The sequence below is a fragment of the Vanessa cardui genome, chromosome 10 (assembly GCF_905220365.1).
Source record: "Vanessa cardui chromosome 10, ilVanCard2.1, whole genome shotgun sequence".
Lineage (NCBI taxonomy): Eukaryota > Metazoa > Arthropoda > Insecta > Lepidoptera > Nymphalidae > Vanessa > Vanessa cardui.
The window spans coordinates 10672580-10687602 of record NC_061132.1 but is presented as its reverse complement, the minus strand read 5'-3'; the positions used below and the strand labels follow the sequence as shown (position 1 = coordinate 10687602).

Sequence of the window (15023 nt, the reverse complement as noted above, 5' to 3'; positions counted from 1 at the left end):
TCCTTGAAGCTATATTACAACGTAAGTTTTTTTTCACTGGCCAAAATATTCATAAAATATATTTTCCTAAACAACATTACCTGTTACTAATTGTAAATATATCTTGTGTTATTTTAGATGGTTTATCGGGGAAATAATTTAGTATTACGTACAACATGATGTCTCTTGTTATAGAAGATCTACTTCACGTTCACATCATCATATCATCACATCATCAGCCCGTTCTTGTCCACTGCTGGACATAGGCCTCTCCTAGTGTCCATCTACTGTGGTCTTTCTCTCTGCTTAGCTAGCCCGTTAGCCCCGCGGGAGCGTTAGGTTCGCTGCTTCACATGACGTAGCTGTTACCGATAGTTAATCAATATTCGACATTCCTACAATTCATTTAAAGCGTCAATAAGAGAAACAAGCACAAAGGAAAACTGATTTTAAGTTGTTTTACAAAAACAGAAAAGGAAAGTGAAAAGATTTAAATTAGAAAATGAAAGTTTAAAAATAGCTCAAAGAAAACTGTTGTATAAGGAAAAAATACCAGGCGAACATAACAGTGCTACTCCCAATGAAAAGCAACGCTTTCAGAAATAAACAACAACGAAAATAGACAGTTTCAAATTTTGCTTTAAAGTTTGTTTGAATCAGAAATGTTTATTCATTAAAGAAAATACACAAACTCTAATAGTAAAACTTAAACAAATCATTTATCAGTTTGTTCTCTATGCGTCTACAAGACTCTCCTGAGTTGTTCGGCATTTATGCAATTGGAAAGATGTTTGTTTAAGGTAGATCTCATTCTACCCGTGCAAAGCTGGGACGCGTGTATATAATAAAACTTAAAAGATTATTGCTAACGTGTCTGCAATATTGATTTCGGTCAGTAATATCGTCATTATCCTTGCTATATTAATATATAAAATTCTTTTTCTATGCAATGAAAGTGAAAATACGGAAATTAACTTAGTTAGTCTTATCATCGTGGACTGTAATATTCCCCACGCTGTTAGACGATCCAGGATCATTTATAATTTTTCGATTTCACGACCAAAATTTACGAAGATGCAATATAGCAAAAAAATCACGGCTCGTAACAGAGTTAAGATGATGACGTGAAGATGTGCATGACATATAGTATAACTACAGGCATTTAATGGATGTTACTATATTTGCTTAAACAATATCTTCTTAATAAAAATTTAAAATATACAACTAATAGTGAAAATATATGGCTAATTTAAGACTTTGTAAAAGAGAAACCGGTGATCACAACTAGATACCGACTTCGGACGATCTCACGAGATCACGTTACTGATCGTCATAATCGTTCCGTCATGCATGTTTAGTATGCTGACGGTTACCGGTACCGTTCTGGAGCGACCGGCGCTTTGTGCGTGTCGGGTCGTGTGATCACTATTACACGCATACAAGTACTGTGCACCGTGATTTTTTGTGTCTGTGTGTAGTTGTGCTGTTGGCCCTACTGGGCTTTACAACGCCACCGTTGGGGCGAGCACTCAATATTGGGCGACTCAGCCTTCAAGTTTGAGCCTTTACGGGCCGTGCATCTGGACGGTGTTTTATTCAAGACTAGAGACAAGCTCTGGCTTCATTTTTTTTCTTGTTTCTTTACTATATTGTCCATGAATTATATACAAAAACCTTCCTCTCGTATCACTCTATCAATTAAAAAAAACCGCATCACAAACCGTAATGTAATTTTAAGTATCTAAGCATACATAGGGACAGATGGCGGTAAGGGGCTTTATTTTAGACAATGTAATGATGTAGAGATATTTAGTTGTACATAACTGCTCTTTCAATATTTCCATATAAAGGAAAAATTTATGAAAATCTGCATGATTCATACTGTGTAAGTACTTGTATATGTGTTGTTTTAAATATGAATTAACGTTTCCTAGACCAAATTTCGACCACGACGACTTTCAAGGACTAGCTGTAAATGTAATACTGCTTTACAAATGTAAGCGCGAACACAGATGCACTTTTCCCCTCACGGCTCACTCTAGTAATAATGTGATCATCAGTTTATCAATTTGCTCATTTCATTGACCCCGAACTCACTCACTCAATATTGTGTCGCAATTTTTTGAACGTACTCATCTTAAGGTCTGAAATTTAGTTTTTTAAATTAATCGCTGTTTGTTGTATCTGTCTTTGTACATGTGGGAGACGAAGAAGCAGCATGCAGGTTGCATTGGACGAATTTAAATAATACGTTGCAGGTAAAATGTGGTTATGTAGTTTATAAAGAATAACCCAACAACCAGGTTTAACGTTCATATTTACTACAACTTACATTGACATCTAAAATTTTTGTGTACACTTAACAAATTGTAGCGTTTTACATATTTTTATTTTTTTTATATAATATTTTTTTAGTCTTTATTAAAGCTTCAAGCATATTGCTTACATTAGGATATTTTGTACAAATTCAAAACTAGTATTTATTTTAATTTCATGCGTACGATTTCTTTAATATTGTATTGTAATTGTACATTTTTACAATTATTAAATCTTAGCTTTTCCTCATTTTAACTCAATTCTTAATAAATGGAATATAACTGCAAAAACATCTGCTGGTTTTACCAATAAATTGGAGATAAACTATGAACTACATATCTTATAATAAAGTAGATGTATATATTTTCTCTTTAAAAATATCTAATAAAGGCTCACATTTATTAAAAAGACATAACAGCGATCGGGTTTCCAGCGCTCATAGCGCTCATAAGCGAGTTTTAGTGGCTGCCAGTAAAAGGAAACTTTTTAAAGTTGCTTTCACGCAGTGGGCTGGCAGCGACCGCGGCGTGGAGGTCGATCGATCCGCGACGTTGCCGCTCCGTGCACAACCGCACGGCACGGCCGCCACCGCCATTCGCCGAGTTGCCGCGTTTGCGGCTGTTTATTTTTACTGTTTGTTGCCATTTGCCAATCAATTATACGAGGGAATAATGACACCTGCCGCGCTAACATAGCTCTATTTAGACCGGTCTCCTTCTGGCTCCTGTCTTGAGTCTTCTAATGCTTCCATCATGCATGTCACTTTGACAATGCAACTTTTTTTTTTTAACATTCAGTGCAATGCCCCGTCTTTAGTTCGGAATCAAGACGTGGCTAATTATAAATGCTAATTGAGATAATTAACGAACATTATTCTATCTTAAAAACAAGTATTACAAACAAATATTTTTTTTTTTTTTTAATTACACGGATGAATGGACTTTTTTTTTAAGATTCGTTTTCTATTTAATTTTTACATTACAAAACTTAAATTTCATATATTTATGGAACGTTATGATATATATAATTATAAATTTAATACTTTATACACATGTGCATATATAGGTAATTCCTAACAATAGTAGCTTCATTCTAACTATAATAGTCACGTAGAAGAAAATATTTATATATTGAGAAGTAATTTAAATATCGTTGTAAGTAGCTTTATTTAAATACAAATTACAATTAATTTAAAGTAGCTTTACATAGCTTAAACAAATAAATATATTACAAATAAATATAATCTCAACCAATTAAACGTGAGAAAATAATTTATCTCATAGTTTTAGATTTTTTTCTAGAAGTACCGACATTGACTCTGTGATCTTAGAATTCTAATAAATAAATCTTAATAAGGGATGCAACTACCATAATGCTAATCTGGCGTCAGTAAAATTTGATCAATATCGTCCAACTAGTATAAATTAATACAAAAATATATTTACTGAAACAGTGTTTTTCAAAGAGCATTTTATATTCCTGAAAAAGCAACCGAAGTGTACCTATTCTGTGAGCTAAATTTATGGTACGTTTTACGACAAACTTTTAGAAATAATAATTTTATGCGGTAAACCATTAACCACGCTACAAAAAAAATATGACATAAATTTTGCATTAACATTTTTTTTAAGGTACCTTATTTTTGCACGTGTAATGTATATGTGCATACTATATTTACTTATTTCTTTAGCCAAAATTAATAACATTATAGTGAATTTAAGTTTTTAACGATACAATTTAATATTAGTTCTTTAGGTTACTGACCGTTCCATCAACAATCAGTAAATACTTTTTTTTTATTTAACAAAAGCCGGCAAGCAAATAGGTCACCTGATGGCTGTATGGACTAAGATCTTATGACTCCCTCGTGGCTGTTATTACACTCGCTCACTCAACCGGAACAGGAAAACAGCAATATAAACTTAGTATGACTGTAGTTGGCTTTGAATGTTTGACGGTAGATTATGGACTATGGTTATGAGTCGATAGGACCCGCCCACATTGTGCAGAGCCTGCACTAAGGTCTATATTCGACAAAAATTTAATTGTTAGTCAAAAGCGAATATCCGGGACAGTAATTATCAAAGTCGATCTCCAGCAATATCTAAAAAAAACAATGTATTTAGTAAAATTATATTTCGAAATAATTTACAGTTATGATATTAGCTTAAATCGAATTCTTAAAAGTTAAAAATAAATTTCTAGCTATTAGCTTGCGCCGTTCTTTGCGTGTTGTTCCTTTGACGCGCATTCCTGTCGATGTAGGTCGAGGGGTGGTCATGAGGGGGCCGCTGGAGTCGCCCAGGTGGTGGGGGAGGCGGAGGCGACGCCTGCACCTGGACCCGCTCCACCTGCACCACTATGTCCTGACGAGGCGGCATTTCTGAAAATTTCAAAGCCATTATTTTAATAGTTATATTATATAATAGTATAAAGAGGAGTAAAGCATCAACCCGTTATCAGACATGATGACGTTCGTAATATCTTTCCTTTCGATATTCCCTGAAAAAATTGTGACCGTAATGTCTTCTACGTCATACTGACGTCGCCGATAAATAAATCAAAATTAAAATCTTTGATGCCTTGACTGTTATATGTTTAATATTACTAGTAAACCAATAATAGTAGGACGTATATAATGATTTGATAGTACATATTTAGCATTGGTCTAATAATCTACAGAGTACACAACTCAAAGTTTGTATCACGTGATATTTTTATAAAATCAAAAATTTCATACAAATTACGTTATTATGAAACACGAATGAATGACGTCATAATGGTAACGTGCTTACGATATCACAAAAATCTACGTGTCATGTTATATTCCTATCCGATATTACAAACATGATACGTTACAGTAACATTAATTACCTATTATATTGAGGCAGTAAGCTTGAGTATTTTTGTACTATTTGATAGAAAACAATTATTGATAATGAAAATAGTTTTTCGTATAAATATCGTGTTTTCATGACAAAATTCATTAATTTCGGTTCAATGATTAAGCTACAGACAGACAGACTTTACGCATTTATAATATTAGTTTAGACGTATAGATAATTGAATGACATTCTAGGCTCTTCGTTTCATTTATGTGACATGTCACCAAAACCTTTATCTAACAACAGCCTGTAAATTCCCAAATCCCACTGCTGGGCTAAAGGCCTCCTCTCTGTTTGAGGAGAAGGTTTGGAACATATTCCACCACGCTGTTCCAATGCGGGTTGGTGGAATACACATGTGGCAGAATTTCAATGAAATTTGTCACATGCAGGTTTACTCACGATGTTTTCCTTCACCGCTGATCACGAGATGAATTATAAAGACAAATTAAGCACATGAATCAGCGGTGCTTGCCTGGGTTTGAACCCACAATCATCGGTTAAGATGCACGCGTTCTAAGCACTGGGCCATCTCGACTCTAAACCTCTATCTATATTATTAATATTATAAATGTGAAAGTTACTCTGTCTGTCCGTCTGTCGCCATTTCACGACCAAACAGCTGAACCGAATTTAATGAAATTCGGTATGAAGCTAAAACGCGTGCGAAGCCGCAGGCGACTACTATTATTAAAATAAAGATACTCAATGTTAAATGACACCGCGTGGATCGCAACTTAAGACTGTAGGTTGAAATCCGGCCACAAATTATGGTATTATTTAATGTCGTGGTCTGTGAAATAAAACCTGCTTGAGCCGAATGAAATCCTAACCTTAAGAGGAGCTAGTTTTACTGGGTAACCGAATCTAGAGTCCCATATGGCATAGTGCTGTAGTGATAAGGAATATATATATATATACATTATACATATAAAAAAAGGAAAAATGTCATGCTTTCACATCTACTTAGAAGTATCTAGTGTAATCTTTATGTTTAAAATTTATGCAGTATTGGTAATTAGAGATTTTCTAGTAGAATTAAATACGTTCTATATAATAAATTATAATAATTAGTGTTATTTTACTGATGAGATCCCGTGAGTAATAAATATTTTATACTACACTACCGCTCATTTGAAAATTAATAACTAACTGTTTTTATGGAAAATTTATATACTTTTTCTCATCGAAAGTAACACTGCACTTTACTGCTGGCGAGACCCCTACTATGAGATTAAATCATTCTCACAGTATGTATTTTTTAACACTGAATATATATTTCTTTTCAGTACAATAGTACTACATTTATGTCAAAAAATAAGTTGTAGCCTTATTCCTTGTTCCTTATCTCTTATTTTTTTCATTGTGTAATGGGCTTTATCAAGCCGTTTTTAAATACTGTCGCATGTTCCAATAAGAAATGTAGTGTAAATTAATTAAACCATTACTGTTAAGAATTTGTAAGCTTAGCTTAAAAAACGTATCATTCAGCTATCATGTTTATTACTCTGGATTTCCAATATTCTTCGCATCTAAATCATAGTCCTGGGAATTGATGCCTTCAAAACCTTTCGATGATCATTCTATTAATACCAATAGGGAAAAAGTGAAGATTTGAAGTTAAGGTAGTATAAACGAAAATATAACACATCAATACCTATTGTAAAAATCATGACCGCGTGGAATGGAGGTACTATTGCTAGAAGTCTTTTCGTTTATTCACCATTTCTAATCAGTCACCAGGGGAGGCAATAGAACGGAGTGTTGCATGTTTTAAATATGTTGTACTATTACTTTTTTCAGTTAATACTGAAAACAATTACGATGCATTTCGTAGTGCGATATGTATAATTATCATTATCATAATTATTGTTATCATCATAACATAGTATAAAACAAAGTCGCTTAATGCTGTCTATCCCTATGTACATATGCTTACAACAACAGCCTGTAAATTCCCACTGCTGGGCTAAAGGCCTCCTCTCCTTTTGAGGAGAAGGTTTGGAACATATTCCACCACGCTGTTCCAATGCGGATTGGTGGAATACACATGTGGCAGAATTTCTATGAAATTTGTCACATGCAGGTTTCCTCACGATGTTTTCCTTCACCGCTGAGCACGAGATGAATTATAAAGACAAATTAAGCACATGAATCAGCGGTGCTTGCCTGGGTTTGAACCCGCAATCATCGGTTAAGATGCACGCGTTCTAACCACTGGGCCATCTCGACTCGGCCATATGCTTGTATCTTTGAAATTACGCAATGTATTTCGATGCGGTTTTCTTTAATAGATAGATTGATTCAAGGGGAAGGTTTATGTGTATAAGACATGGACAATATAGTAAATAAACGCTGATAACTTTAAAAGTTTCTAATGTGATGTCTTAACATCGTTATTTACTATCTTATACCCTTGCGAGAAGCCGGATCGCTAGTAATGTATATTAAATAATAGTTATAGTTATATACACATAGTTACTACGCTTCCCTTGTGATATTTTTTAAAATGTAAATATATAATCTTTCATTATTCCACGCACTCGCTGTCAGCTGTCGAGTTCACACCCGTGGTAGGGGGAGCCATTTAATTAAACGCGAAACCGCAAGGAACGTAGATGCTCCTTTCTATCACATAAAATATATTATAATCTGTATTCGTTATAGCGTAATATATTTCGTGCGCTAAGCAGTTATATCACATTATCACCCATTAAAACTGTCGCATCTCAACTCATTATGGAATTCTAAAAGCTTATATTCTGATTTATTTTAAACTAGCTGTGCCCGCAACCTTGTACGCGTTTGAATTTAACTATTATTGTAGCCTAAGTTACTCCTTATTATATCAGCTATCTGCAGAAAGTCCCGTCAAAATCGGTACAGCCGTTCCAGAGATTAGCCAGAACAAACAGACAGATAGACAGACGAAAAAATGTTATTTCGGTATACGTACCGTGTATACATACATATGTTCCAAACCTTCTCCTTAAAGGGAGAGGAGGCCTTTAGCCCAGCAGTTTGAATTTACAGGCTGTTACTTTACTTTACTTTTATACATACATATGCATTGAGTAAAAATGCCTATTTTGATAATACAAACAGACACTCCAATTTTATTATATGTATAGATAAACTTCAAATACTCCTTTATTTATAGTTTTTCGTATAAATATCGTGTTTTCATGACAAAATTCATTAATTTCGGTTCAATGATTAAGCTACAGACAGACAGACTTTACGCATTTATAATATTAGTTTAGACGTATAGATAATTGAATGACATTCTAGGCTCTTCGTTTCATTTATGTGACATGTCACCAAAACCTTTATCTAACAACAGCCTGTAAATTCCCAAATCCCACTGCTGGGCTAAAGGCCTCCTCTCTGTTTGAGGAGAAGGTTTGGAACATATTCCACCACGCTGTTCCAATGCGGGTTGGTGGAATACACATGTGGCAGAATTTCAATGAAATTTGTCACATGCAGGTTTACTCACGATGTTTTCCTTCACCGCTGATCACGAGATGAATTATAAAGACAAATTAAGCACATGAATCAGCGGTGCTTGCCTGGGTTTGAACCCACAATCATCGGTTAAGATGCACGCGTTCTAAGCACTGGGCCATCTCGACTCTAAACCTCTATCTATATTATTAATATTATAAATGTGAAAGTTACTCTGTCTGTCCGTCTGTCGCCATTTCACGACCAAACAGCTGAACCGAATTTAATGAAATTCGGTATGAAGCTAAAACGCGTGCGAAGCCGCAGGCGACTACTATTATTAAAATAAAGATACTCAATGTTAAATGACACCGCGTGGATCGCAACTTAAGACTGTAGGTTGAAATCCGGCCACAAATTATGGTATTATTTAATGTCGTGGTCTGTGAAATAAAACCTGCTTGAGCCGAATGAAATCCTAACCTTAAGAGGAGCTAGTTTTACTGGGTAACCGAATCTAGAGTCCCATATGGCATAGTGCTGTAGTGATGAGGAATATATTTACATTAGTCATATAAAAAAAGCAAAAATGTCATGCCTTCATATGTACTTAGAAGTAACTAGTGTAATCATTGTTTTTTAAATTTATGCAGTAATGGTAATTAGAGATTTTCTAGTAGAATTAAATACGTTCTATAAAATAAATTATAATACTTAGTGTTATTTTACTGATGAGATCCCTTAAGTAATAAATATTTTATACTACACTACCGCTCATTTGAAAATTAATAACTGTTTTTATGGAAAATTTATATACTTTTTCTCATCGAAAGTAACACTGCACTTTACTGCTGGCGAGACCCCTACTACGAGTTTAAATCATTCTCACAGTATGTATTTTTTAACACTGAATATATATTTCTTTTCAGTACAATAGTACTACATTTATGTCAAAAAATAAGTTGTAGCCTTATTCCTTGTTCCTTATCTCTTATTTTTTTCATTGTGTAATGGGCTTTATCAAGCCGTTTTTAAATACTGTCGCAAGTTCCAATAAGAAATGTAATGTAAATTAATTAAACCATTACTGTTAAGAATTTGTAGGCTTAGATTAAAATTCGTATCATTCAGGTATCATGTTTATTACTCTGGATTTCCAAGATTTTTTCGCATCTAATTCATAGTCCTGATAATTGATGCCTTCAAATCCTTTCGATGATCATTCGATAAAAAATCATGACCGCGTGGAATTGAGGTACAAATACTAGAAGTATTTGCGTATATTCACCATTTATAATCAGTCACCAGGGGAGGCAATAGAACGGAGTGTTGCATGTTTTAAATATGTTGCCCTATTACTTTTTTTCAGTTAATACTGAAAACAATTACGATGCATTTCGTAGTGTAATCTGTATAATCATCACTGTCATAATTATTGTTATCATCATAACACAGTATAAAACAAAGTCGCTTATTGGTGTCTATCCCTATGTACATATGCTTGAATCTTTGAAATTACGCAATGGATTTCGATGCGGTTTTCTTTAATAAATAGATTGATTCTTTTGGAAGGTTTATGTGTATAAGACATGGACAATATAGTAAAGAAACGCTGATAACTTTAGAAGTTTCTAATGTGATGTCTTAACGTTATTTACTATCTTATACCCTTGCGAGAAGCCGGATCGTTAGTAATGTATATTAAATAATAGTTATAGTTATATACACATAGTTACTACGCTTCCCTTGTGATATTTTTTTTAATGTAAATATATAATCTTTCATTATTCCACGCACTCGCTGTCAGCTGTTGAGTTCGCACCGGTGGTAGGGGGAGCCATTTAATTAAACGCGAAACCGCAAGGAACGTAGATGCTCCTTTCTATCACATAAAATATATTATAATCTGTATTCGTTATAGCGTAATATATTTCGTGCGCTAAGCAGTTATATCACATTATCACCCATTAAAACTGTCGCATCTCAACTCATTATGGAATTCTAAAAGCTTATATTCTGATTTATTTTAAACTAGCTGTGCCCGCAACCTTGTACGCGTTTGAATTTAACTATTATTGTAGCCTAAGTTACTCCTTATTATATCAGCTATCTGCAGAAAGTCTCGTCAAAATCGGTACAGCCGTTCCAGAGATTAGCCGGAACAAACAGACAGACAGACAGACAAAAATTGTAAAAAATATTAATTTGGTATATGTGCCGTGTTATTTTAATATTTCAAACAGACAGTCCAATTTTATTATATGTATAGATAAACTTCAAATACTCCTTAGGACTTTACCCGTCATCTCTTTTTTTAATTTGGAATTTCATGCCATTCTTTTTGCTTTGTCATGATTATGACTACACGGCTGAATACATTGCTACTCAAGAATATATATACTCTTATCTATCTATATATAGACTGTCTAGTGTCGATTGAAAGATATAAACGATAGATAACCCTTAAAAACCATTAATATATCTATGTATTATATTAATTCTTTACTGGGTAAGTACGTACTATAGATAACTCAGTTGAAATATTCTTAATAGAAAATACAAATCACAAAAGTATCAATTTGATATTTTATGTTAAAAAGGGTAACAAAAATTTATATCTATGTATATATTATTGTATATTAGACTTTTGTGATTTACTAAAGTTATTAATTGTGGGATATTTACCATCTTTTTTACGAATGTCTTGTTCACGAGAATGTCTCGTCTCTGTGAACAAGACATTCGTAGATAATGTCGAAATATCGCGCTCCACCGAATAAAAATAAAAAAACATGGTAAATATCCCGCAATTAATAACTTTACCAATAAAAATAACCATGTTAATTTAAAATTTTGTGATATATTTCATTATCTATCTATCATCATGTAATCTCCAGAATCTTTGAAAATACTATCCATTTATCTACTTGTAGTTCTTGCCTGTAACGATTACTTTTTATAAAGATAAGTTGCACCATTTTTCAACCTTTTTGATCGGTAAATTTTTTGCCAAGAATATGCCACAGATAAAATATGTTAAGTTAACATATTGTTATCGAAAGTGTAGTGGTGACTTTATTTGCATACTTGTTGTATTTCTTATTTAAAGTTGGAAGGCAGATGGGTAAATTGGATAGCAGATGGTAACTGGCCAGGGGGAAATCCTACTAGCATTCAACGGTTACGATACGTTCTTGATTCTACTCCGATCTGGCTTCGATTTTTGCTTATTTATATCGGTTAGGTTATTATTCTGAACATATTCTGATCCAATATCGACAGTTTTGTTGGAAGAATAGGAAAACGGTTGAAAGGCAACGATATCGTGTACAAGTTTATTGCAGAATTGGCTACAATGCTGCTTCACGAATTATTTTTTATGAAATAAATCTAACAACTACACGAAGATGTAACCCTATACAGCAATACGGTAATCTTTCTTACGTCACGTTATCTTTTATACGACACAGATAAAACATTTAAAAAATATAAATATTTTTTTTTTAATTTTCCATTTCATTTGTTTACTAAATATGTTTAAATGTTTATTATGATAGGTACAATTAAATAGCGCGGTCTTTTTATACTGAATGAAATTTGTATGTTAATAATGAGCACCGAAATGAAAATGATGTTTTTACACACCGTTGATGACTCGATTTAATATATGAACATATTTTTATTCGAATAATAATTGCAAGTTGCCCTTGTGGTTTTCACTGCCGAGTGATTATACTAATTGTGTTATTGTTATAACATTATACATTATTTATACTTTTTACCGTAGTATATATTATAAAATATTATTATTATTTTTAGTATCTGTATTTAGATCTTGCAGACTCTATTCTTCCTTTATTGGGTTTACTCGATTCTTTGTTACATTAATATATGACATAAGATCTTTTTGAAAACCAAAATCTATTTAATGAAACCAAATTTTTAATAAAGTACGTGAAAGGATTAACAAGAAGTATAATCCATCATTATTTCAGTCAATCGTGCAGCTTCGATATCAACCGTCTAACCATATCTATTAAAAAAATCCTATATATTAGTTGTCGCACGCTACTTCGCGACAACTAGGTATTAAATACAAAAAGTAGCATATTGCATAAGTCCTTTCTCGTTGTTAAAGCTTGCTACAAACCAAATTTTATAAAATACGATTCAGGGGTTTGTCTGTGAAAGCGTTACTTAAAAACAGACTTAAAAATTTAAAATATTAGTATAGATTTTTATCATTATTTAGAGAGACGTAAAATACATAAAATCTAATGAGACTTCCAAAACAAATAACTCGGAAAATAACAATACTAGCACATTATGTTTTCCAGAATTGTTATCTGTTGCGAGATAAATAATAAATAGCACCTACATCTTTAAAATGATAGCATAACAAAACGTCAGTATCTTGCTACAAAAGATGTAAATGGACTTTATTTTCACTCAGTATTTATTAAAATATTTGCAGAATTTTTAGCTATACTCAATGAATACGGTAAGGATACGTTTGTAGGTTTGTAACGTATCCTATATACGTTATTGTATAACGATTGAAAATTCGATTAGTTAAAACGTTAAACTTCAAAATTGTGTTTACAAAAGTCGAGTAAGATTTTTATAACTTCGATTTGATCATGTATGTTTAGACGAATTAAAAATCTGTTGATTTAGCAAATTAATTTAACAACAACAGTACATATATGAGCTAAGTTCATTAAAGAATATTTAGATTTAGATTTTGAATTTTGAAAATTAACGTTTCGGCGATCGCGAGCGCTGTTTAATATAAGAAAAGTACTTACTTTCCAGGTAATTTTATAAAAAAAGTTTAATTATCTTAAATAGAGGTTTTTTAATGACAATGACAATGATACCATTATAATAAAATAAAATGTTACGATATGCTTCCGCATTATTGTGGGAAAATTTATGTACGTCGTATCAGGCGTACCTGCTTTTATAGTATAAGTAATGCATAAATGTACGCATCATCTTCATATCAGCAATTATTTAGCTGATTATGATCAAACATCGTAATATTTTTTATTAATTACGATTAATCTTCCTCAATAAACTGTTTCAATACTGGCTGAAACCATATTCATATAAATACAGATTAAAAGTAGTTTTATTTATTTGCTTATGAAAGGTTTTCCTAATATTACATTTAAAAAAGTATATCATCCATTGGATCGGAGCGTAGATTCGTCTAAAGAAAGAGAGATACAATGCAAATCAATAATAAACGATAAAAATATATTATATTCTACACGAAAAATCAATAATTACTTACGAAACATTTTTTATCTGTATAATTTTGTATAGAATCATAATAATTATAACTTTTAATATACATTTTGGTACTAATTAGGAGATAATAATTTGTTGGAGAAATTTTATTTCAGAATCGAATAGCTAATCAGTTTGATGCAAATTACGGAAACATAAGGCGAAGTTTCATTATTTTATACTATATAAAGAAACATATAGATAATAAGACAATTACTTCTAAAATACTTAGAAATAAACAAATAAATAACACTTATTAGTGTAGACTTAAACGATGAATAAGTAAAATTTAAAATAACTTACCTCTGAACGCACAGAATAATATATTTAAATTGATTTTATGATGAATTATATATAATTGAACAACAAGAAACAGAGAGTACTCTTCATTTGATCTCAAAACGGAATCATCGTGCGTTTATCTCACTATATCTTATCACTCTTAACTCTTATCAACGAGATTAAGTTGTAAAGTTGTTTTGTATCGATGTGGGGGATTTTAAAACTATTTGTTATTGAATATACGAAGTGAAAATAATACGCATCAACTTTTATTTTATCAGCAATATGATCGCATTGGAATAGATTATATTTAGTCAGCTAGCTGAGCCTGCGGCTTAACGCAAAATTTGTAAAGTTTTACTTAGAACACAAACCTTAACCTCATTTTACCTTCTCCAAGGATGAATTTAAAAAATGGTGGCCTGTTCCTTTCCCCTGACTCTAACCATATCCATATAAAATTTTGTCGAAATCGGTTCAGCGTGAAGAAGTAACAAAGAGCACTTCTGCTTTTATAAACGCTACCAATCATCTTAGTATTCAGTAATTCAATGTAGTTATTAATAATATTATTATATATTAATTAAATAAAAACATTCCACAAACAGTATTATATGCTATAATAAATAATTCAGCTAAAATAATTATTCTATGTTTCTATGCCTTCAATTCCTCTTAGTTACATTTATTTAATTAATTTATATTTTCATGTGCATAATGAACTATCCACCATACTAACAAAATTTTAATTAATGCAAGTTAGTTTTAGAAATTGAATATCGTGAAATCGTTTTAGTCTAGCAGTACCAACTACATAGT

The 15023-nt window shown here is 32.3% G+C and overlaps 1 long non-coding RNA gene across 1 annotated transcript; it reads right to left on the bottom strand.

Annotated features, from left to right (window-relative positions):
- Window positions 1–4414: 4414 nt before the first annotated feature.
- On the bottom strand, window positions 4415–14450 carry LOC124533272. The gene is made up of 2 exons (XR_006966686.1): window positions 14226–14450; window positions 4415–4678 (listed from the first exon to the last, which is right to left on the bottom strand). It is a non-coding gene; the product is annotated as an uncharacterized LOC124533272 (long non-coding RNA).
- Window positions 14451–15023: the final 573 nt, after the last annotated feature.